Here is an 8,853-nt window from a genome sequence, read left to right on the forward strand (position 1 = left end):
GATCTAAAGCATATTTCTCTAATTACTCTATGACAAGAACTCACTAATAGGCAATGAACCGTCTCTGAGTGCTGCAGTGGCTGTTTAATTCATTGTCACACTGTCAGACCCCTGGGCTGTGAGATCAAGGCTATAGAGCAGGGTTGGTCCCTTACTGCCCTGACATCTCATCCTCCTCAAATGCTGTACATTACACTCTCTCACTAAATATAACTGGTCTCTAAATAATTAACCTTAATAAATGAAGGACAGCATCTCCTTTAACCCTGATTAGAATACTGAAGTCCTGGGACCAATGTATTTATAAGAAGAGTGGCTGCATATTTAACCATCTGTATAGGGTTAAGCATTTGTGTAGGTCATTGCTCTTTTTTAGTCTTCTCTTTCTTTTTTCCTTCCCAGAAATATGTAATGGGGAAAGTGTATTTTTTTTCTTTGTTTGAATAGTAATCAGATAATATTTCTAGCAGCTGTAGTAATGTGAATGCTTTGTGTTCTTACCACAGGTAAACAGCTGGAATGTTTGCCATATTTTGAAGACAGTAGGTGAGTAATTGTTTGTTTTTTAATCTCACATTTTGGTGTGATTGCTATTCTCAGCATGTCAACCCATAAGACAAATGTATTCATACTAGCTATGGTAAATGTTTGTACACAGGCAAAAACACAATTTAATGATAGTATTCATTATCCTAAATTATTCAGAAGGTTATATATTAATAATAAATATATACCACCAGAATATTTTCCAAATGTCAAGTGCCCCAGTTTGCATGACCTGCATGTGTTCTCCCTCTTGACTTGCAGGATGACCTCAAAATATAAAAACAACTGTTACATAAGGAGACAGATGAAAAAGAAGGGACCACACATGCCACCAATACAGGAAATAAAACAATATTATAGAATGTATTAATGTAGCCTTTCTCTGGTGATAAGATATTAAATAATGTGTAGGCTTAATAATTATATGTATGTAGGTGTGTTGTATAGGGATAAAATAAAAAAGGCAAATTATTTAAACCATGCAAAGTAGTTAAAAAAATAGGTTCGTAAAAAATACAATTATAAATATAAAATAGCTGTGCTGAGAGTGGATCTCTCTCCAATGAAACTGTTACTCAAGTACAACAAAAGATTGCATACAGAAATGTAATAAAAGCAGTGATTGTTACTCATTAAAGCTGTTGAGAGCATTTTGTTGACTTGGTTTGACCTGGCCCCTGGACCTGGTGGATAGTGAGGTTAATTTTAACACTTCATGAATGTCCATGACACCCTCTTGGCAGTGCGCAGAAGGTAGCCATATCCAGTCACCGAATTTTATTAAGGCACTTGATCTACATTCAAGTATACTTGTGCAATCATTTCTTTATATAGTAATTAGTTAACCAGAGTCTTTATAACACTGAGATTCCTTATTGTACTCTCCTAAGCACAGAACCAATTTGTCAGTGTAGCACTCTCTGGCAGTCACTTACAGCAGATGAAAGCCCTCACTAGACACAGAGATCACCTGGGCACCTTCTCATCTGCAAGCTCATAGATTTATGAATATACAAATCTGTTTGGAGGGAATGACTGATTCAGGTACAGGATGACATATCTGTGAAAGTGCAGGAATCATCAGATACATTGTCCCAACAATCCATTGTCCTAACAATCCAAATATTACTGTTTTTTTGGCAACTGTAATGCACCTTCTGTTTGTCTCACCACTAAAGGGTCTTGTGGAGCAGTTACAGTACATAGATAACATGAACTGGTAATGGTTTACAATTTTCAAATCTGTTTATGGATCAATAGTACTTATCAATCATCTGGAATTGAAAGCAGGAGATCTGGCCTTTATATTTTTCTCTACCGATATGATATATTTATAATTAGCAGTCTCTCAATGAGATTCACAGAGAAAAAGCAATTCATAGACATTGTTATAGACCTTTTCACAGTGGGACATTACAGTGGGAACACAGCAAGGGTAATTACAGCTGTTTAGCTGTGTTTATGTTTAAGCAAGAACTGTAAATGCAACCACACCTTTGAATAATTCATAAGGAGATGATGGTTTTAAAAATGAGGCTGTAGTCAATATCTGCTGCTCTATCCAACATCAGTGGGATTGATGACGCTTTACCGTGTTTCTTAATTTCTCATTGGTAATTACAAAAGAGAAAGTACTTCACCAAGGCTGATTGTAACATGCTCAGACAAGGACACGTGAATAATACCCTGTGCTCTGCTGTGCTTGCTTACAAATTAGCAGATCAATCTTGCCTGAGTGACCGTTAGTTTTGAGTGTTTGGAAAGATTAGTTTTATGCGTTATTCACCTTGTCTAAAGGTTTTCCTCCCTCATTTGTGTAAGTGCATGTTTTGGATAGTGAACAGTGCATAGTGAGTTACACACTGGTAAAAAAAAAACTGTAGAATTAGATAATTTTTTTTTGTTACTGAAAAACATTATGAATAGGCACACATTAAATATTGTATATTCTACTCTATAGTCTAATCTCTCAGTCTTCTAATAATGCCATAACATTAGTTTATTAGTTCCCCTAGAAACTCAAGCTGCATCAGAAACACTTTGCGAATGCCTCTGCGTTGTCCACGCCCTGAATCACGTGTATAATCAGTCTAATAGAAAGCACATCACCTGTGTCGTCACGACCAGGAAGCTTAAAAGCACATGGAGTAAAACCAGCACCACTTTCGGTTGTTCAGGAAGCACTCTGTGTATGTTTGTCCGGTAAAGGTAGGAGCCATCCATGCCTTCCTCTTTGACCCCGCTATATTACAGGATGGAGGGGGGGGTGGGGGGCGGCACAAACTGTGTATCGCTTGTCTGGGAGCGGAGCATGCTAAGTCATTTTTTTGAGGGAGCTGACTGCGCAGATTGCTCTCGCATGACAATGCGAACTCTCCGCTTTTGGAGAGCACACTTTGAGAAGGGTCATGGTTCCGGCCCTGCTTTAGCCAAGGAAAAGTGGAATGCAAGGATTGGTCTTGCCCTCTCACCCAAAACCTTAACAAAGTACTGGTCCCGTTGAGGCTTTGGGGTGTCCACATTCTAAATTATATCGATGATTGGTTGATATTGGCTTAATCAGAGCAATTAACAGTTCTTGGCCACATGAATTAACTGGGGTTCAGGCTAAACGCCAAAAAGAGTGTGCTTTCTCCATTACAGAGAACCACTTACTTAGGTTGAGTATGGGAGTCAAACCTTATGCGGGCACATCTGCCTGTCCGTGTTGAGTCTATTCTCACGGCCGTCAAGAGAGTGAGGGAAAGCCAGGGCCCCGTGCTAGGAGTTTTTGGGCATTGCAAAACGCTTATGACAGATGCATTTCTCATGGGGTGGGGAGTGGTCATGAGTGGCCGCTCCGCTCGAGGTCTCTAATAGGATGTTACATCTAATGTGGCACATAAACTGCCTTGAGATGATGGCCATGCTTCAAGCTCTGAGGCATTTTCTCCCATACCTCAGAGGCCACCATGTTTTGGTCCATACGGAAAACACTTAAGTGGTGTCCTATATCAACTATATCAACCACCAGGGGGCTCTTGTCCCCTGTAGAATCTGGCACTTCCAATTAATCTGTGGGCCCAAGGGAAGCTGCTTTACTTGAAGGCAGCATATATCCTTGGCCGCTTAAAACAGGTAGCAGATGCCATCTTGACGCAAGGGCCGAGACCCAGGGAATGGCGGCTCCACCCTGAGGTGGTGGAGCAGATCAGGGAACAATTTTACAGAGCTCAGGTGGACCTGTTTGAGTCTCAAAAGATGTCACACTGCCCCCCTTTGGTTTTCCCTAACACCCCCAGCCCCTCTAGGGCTGGATGCCATGGAAGTCCTGGAGAGTGTTTGCTGGGATGGAGTCCATCTCCTCCTGGTGGCCCCATGGTGGACCTGTTAGCCCTTCTCAAACACCCTCCCTGGGAGCTTTCTCTAAGGAGAGCTCTTCAGGGATCTCCAACAGGGGGCGCATTAATTCACCCCTGCCCAGAGGTGTGTAGGCTGTGGCTGTGGCCACTGGCCTTTCCACAATGGTGATAGAGACTATTCCTAAATCCAGAACTCCCTCCATGAGGATGTCATACACCACAGTGTGGTGCTTTATCACTGCATGGTGTGACCTTGTCCACCCTAAAGGTCTGTCATTGCGACTTGTCATGCCCCCCTTGTGGGGCAGTCACTGGGTATAAACCGGTTGGTATAAACTGGGTATAAACACGCTTTCTCTATGGCACACGGAAGAAGTGTTTCTGATGCAGCTGGAGTTCCTAAAGGGGAATATCTTCAGATTACATATGTAACCATGGTTCCCCGAGGGAACAAGATGCTGCCACACTGCCAGCATCCCTGCAGTGTTTCCTTCTCTTTGCAGAAGCTGGTGCTGGTTTCACTCCTGGTCATGACGTGCACTTTCCATTGGACTGATTATGCATTACTGCGTCAGCGTTGTCCACGCTCTATATCTCGTTCCCTCTGGGAACCAATCGTTATATACATAACCTGGAGACATTATCACCTACATAAATATTATTACATAACGGTAATTTGGGGGATTAAGGTGGTTATCTGGCATTACCTTTTGTTGCACCATCCTTATTGAAATGGGTCATATCTCATTGAAATATCATTGCTTTCTCACCTTCCAAATATGAAAAAAAAATGTTTTAGTACAATAGTCTGTGTTTCTATGCCTGTATGGGTGAATGTTGTGCAAAAAATAGCATGGCCAAACATGATGTTAAATGGAGGTGTGTATAAAGTGTTATGGGTACTGGATAAGCTTTGTCTGATTGATTTTCTGAAGATATACTTTGTCTGCAACTGACATTCAGCTACTGTAGTATGTTTGAAGGGTTTAGGTAATTCTGTAAGCATGCAGATCCACTTGAACATGAAGTTTATTAAAGCAGCAATGCCTGTGTTTTAATTAGTACATTTTTAAATGAGTAAACTAAGTTACTAACTAATGTAAACATTTTTAGTGTACTTTTGTGTTTTGAAACGTATGATCTTGTGTCAGGGAATAACTAAATATGGGCTCAATCTAAGACAGCAAGGCCACAGTATACTGAAAAAAGACTGACCTTAGGGTATTGAGAACTTTAGCAGTGTAGTATACATGAAAGATTTGACTTGGGAAATTTTTTTTGTTTTATTTTTCAAAATAAAATAATAAGACATATCAGATAACATTCACCAATTAGTTTCTTTAATTTTGAACACTTTTTGTAACATTGTCCCAGTAGCCAACATTGCCATCACTATTACTATGTTTGCACCAAAATAACATATTTTTGTCTGACTTAGGCAAAGTGCAAAGGACTAAACCCTTAATCATATCAGCCTTGACAAAGCTAAATAGATTTGTCTATTATTTTTAAACTATTCGCATTATTTTGTTCTTTAAGAAATAAACAAATTTCATACTGGAGACACATTAAATACAACCCTTGTGCCTTTTTTGTACATTTGCAATAGCTATGTAAACAAACTCCTGCAGTATGTTTTTATTAAATAAAAGACATATAGAATAAAATATATTGTATATATAGAATATAATATAGAATACTACAGAAAAAACTACAGAATATCTGATTTATCTTGCTTTAATGACTGTCAGACTATTGCTAACTGATTAGATGTTTTCATCAGAAACATAATATGTAAATATTGTTATACAATATTTTTGCTGTGACATTAAATGTTATATATATATATATATATATATATATATATATATATATATATATATATATATATATATATATATATATATATATAAAACAAATCCATGTACCTGGCTTGGAGCCCCATGGTCACACCTGTCGACTATTTATTACATACAGTAACTGCAGGAACCTGGAGTTTGTCAAGGAACTGCCTGATTTATCATGACATATTGACCTGGCTTCATAAACAAAAACTGGCCATGTGAGGTCTGTGAGGAGCTCATCACCATCTCACCCCCACTAATTTTTTCCAGCTTCGTGGTTGCCATATACTGGGGACTGGAATGGGTCATTGCACTCACTTTATCATGATAAATTTTTTTTTTATATCTGAACTGTGCCACATTGTGATCCTGTTTATCAGTGACTACATTTCTAAGCTACTATGCCTAATACCACTAAGAAACCTTGATGGATGATCCACTGTGGCAACCCCTAATGGGAGAAGCTGAAAGAAAGTTTTGTTATGTTACAGCCGTAAATGGATTAAATTAATTGTTTTCCATACAATTGTACAAACAATACCACAGACAACGTGTAAGGAGTTTGTTTAAAATCTTTGCAAATTCATTACAAATAAAAAAGGAAAAAAAAAAAAAATGTACATACGTTTTCAACACCTTTGCCATAACACCCAAAAGTGAGCTCAGATGTATCCTGTTTGTTTGTAATAAATTTGCAAAGCTTTTAAACAAACTTCTTTTATGTTGTCATTATGCGGTATTGTTTGTAGAATTTTGAGGAAAATAATTGTTAATTCATTTTGGAAAAAGGCTGTGACATAACAAAAGATGGAAAAAGTGAAGTGCTGTGAATACTTTCCAGATGCACTGTAATTGAAGAGATGTTCTACTGATGGAAGGATTCTGATGGAATACTTTTAAAATGCCAGAGGACATTGTATTTGACAGTTCACCTCTCCATAAAACTGTGGTTTTATGAAAAAGTTGGGAGTATTTTACTTCAGGCTCTCACATACAAGTTATTAGCCAGGTGAAATGGACAAGAGATCAGCACATATGTTCTGTACTGATACCCCGATAACACACAGACACACACAAACACATGCACACACAAAGACACACATCCAACCTTTTAAAATATACTGTAGTTTTACTCACCGATATAAAAGTAAATTCTTGCTTTGTCCTATACCAAGTATGTTTGTTTGCCGAACTGGTTTAAACTTTGCTTGTTTCCACGTAATATGTTTAAGCTTAACTGTGACTGCATGTGGTATATAACCAGACAAATTGGTATGTACTGTGCATACAGTGATACAAATAGTACACTAATAACAGACAAACAAATACTGCAACAATAACATGTTCCAACATATCTGTCAACCAAATACTATTCATAATAAACAGTAATGCCAGGAAGGTCTAAAGCACTTCCCTGAAAAAGAATGACACATTATTTTCAGATTATCCTGGGACTACGAAGGAGTACACAGTGTTTTTTTTGTAAATCTGCAGCCAATGAACATCCTCTTTTAATCACAGTGTGTCTGTTATTTAAAAATAAAACTTTTTGTAATTTAACAACATTCAGGTTACTTATTTAACCTATCAACTCACAATTAAATGCAAACAAAGGAAGAAATGACATATTTGAACATGACAGCACTCACAAACTCATAGAATTGACAAATCATTTATAAGAACAATCACTCACTGCATTTAATGTATACCTTTTTGAACTACACATTACATTTAAATAATTTCTACTGCTTTATTTACTAAATACCTATGCCTACTAATCTTCCCAACTCTTGCAATTATCTTACACTCTCCATAATTTTCCTTACTGTTGTATTGTTCTTTATTCTTTGGGCTTATTTTTACTCTTTACTCTTAATTTGCTAAACATTCTTTGGATTGGTTTTGGGCACATGCACTGGGCATTATGTATTTATTTTCTGTTTTTCTCTTTATGAATTTGCTTTTTCTTTTTACTCCTTTATTTTTCGCTCTTACCATTGCTCCTTATTGTCCACTGAAGTAAAGGAGGTGGAATAAATGTTTTCATAAATTATGTAAAAATAATGAAATATGTAATTCTGAATTGGGCAACAATAAGAGGTAACACAAAAAATAGTAAAATGCAGTGTAGGGCTGCCAGGGCCAGCAAATCTACTCTGCTGACCTAAACTGTATCCAAATCACGGAAATACGTTTTAATATATTTTTGTCAATGAATATTAATTAAATTATTCTTAGACCGTTATCTTTATTTCATAGCATAGTGTGTCTGTTTACAACCCAGCCATTAGGGGGTACACAAGCCAGTGTACTCTTAGTGCCGGTCCCAAGCCCGGGTAAATGGGGAGGGTTGCGTTAGGAAGGGCATCCAGCGTAAAACATGTGCCAAATCAAATATGCGGATCACAAATGAGAATTTCATACCGGATCGGTCGAGGCCCGGGTTAACAACGACCGCCACAGGTATCGTTAGCCGACAGGGTACCGGTGGAAATTGGGCTACTGTTGGCCGAAGGAGGAGAAGGAGAGGAGGAAGGCGTCTACAGAGACGGCAGGAAAAGGAGCAGTGTAGGAGAGTAAAGGTTCGGGTTGGTACTTTAAATGTTGGTACTATGACGGGTAAAGGGAGAGAGATAGCTGATATGATGGAGAGGAGAAAGGTAGATGTGTTGTGTGTTCAGGAGACCAAGTGGAAAGGGAGTAAGGCCAGGAACATTGGAGGTGGGTTTAAACTGTTTTATCATGGTGTGGATGGAAAGAGAAATGGTGTAGGGGTGATTCTGAAGGAAGCGTACAGTAAGAGTGTAGTGGAGGTGAAGAGAGTTTCTGATAGGGTGATGATCGTGAAGGTGGAAGTTGAAGGGATGATGATAAATGTCATCAGTGCCTATGCTCCACAAGTTGGCTGTGAGATGGAGGAGAAAGAAAGATTCTGGAGTGAATTAGATGAAGTGGTAGATGGTGTACCTAGGAAAGAACGATTGGTGATTGGGGCAGACTTTAATGGGCATGTAGGTGAAGGGAACAGAGGTGATGAGGAGGTGATGGGTAGGTATGGTTTTAAGGAGAGGAATGTGGAAGGGCAGATGGTGGTAGATTTTGCTAAAAGGATGGAAATGGCA

The sequence above is a fragment of the Silurus aristotelis genome (assembly GCF_946808225.1).
Source record: "Silurus aristotelis genome assembly, chromosome: 19".
Lineage (NCBI taxonomy): Eukaryota > Metazoa > Chordata > Actinopteri > Siluriformes > Siluridae > Silurus > Silurus aristotelis.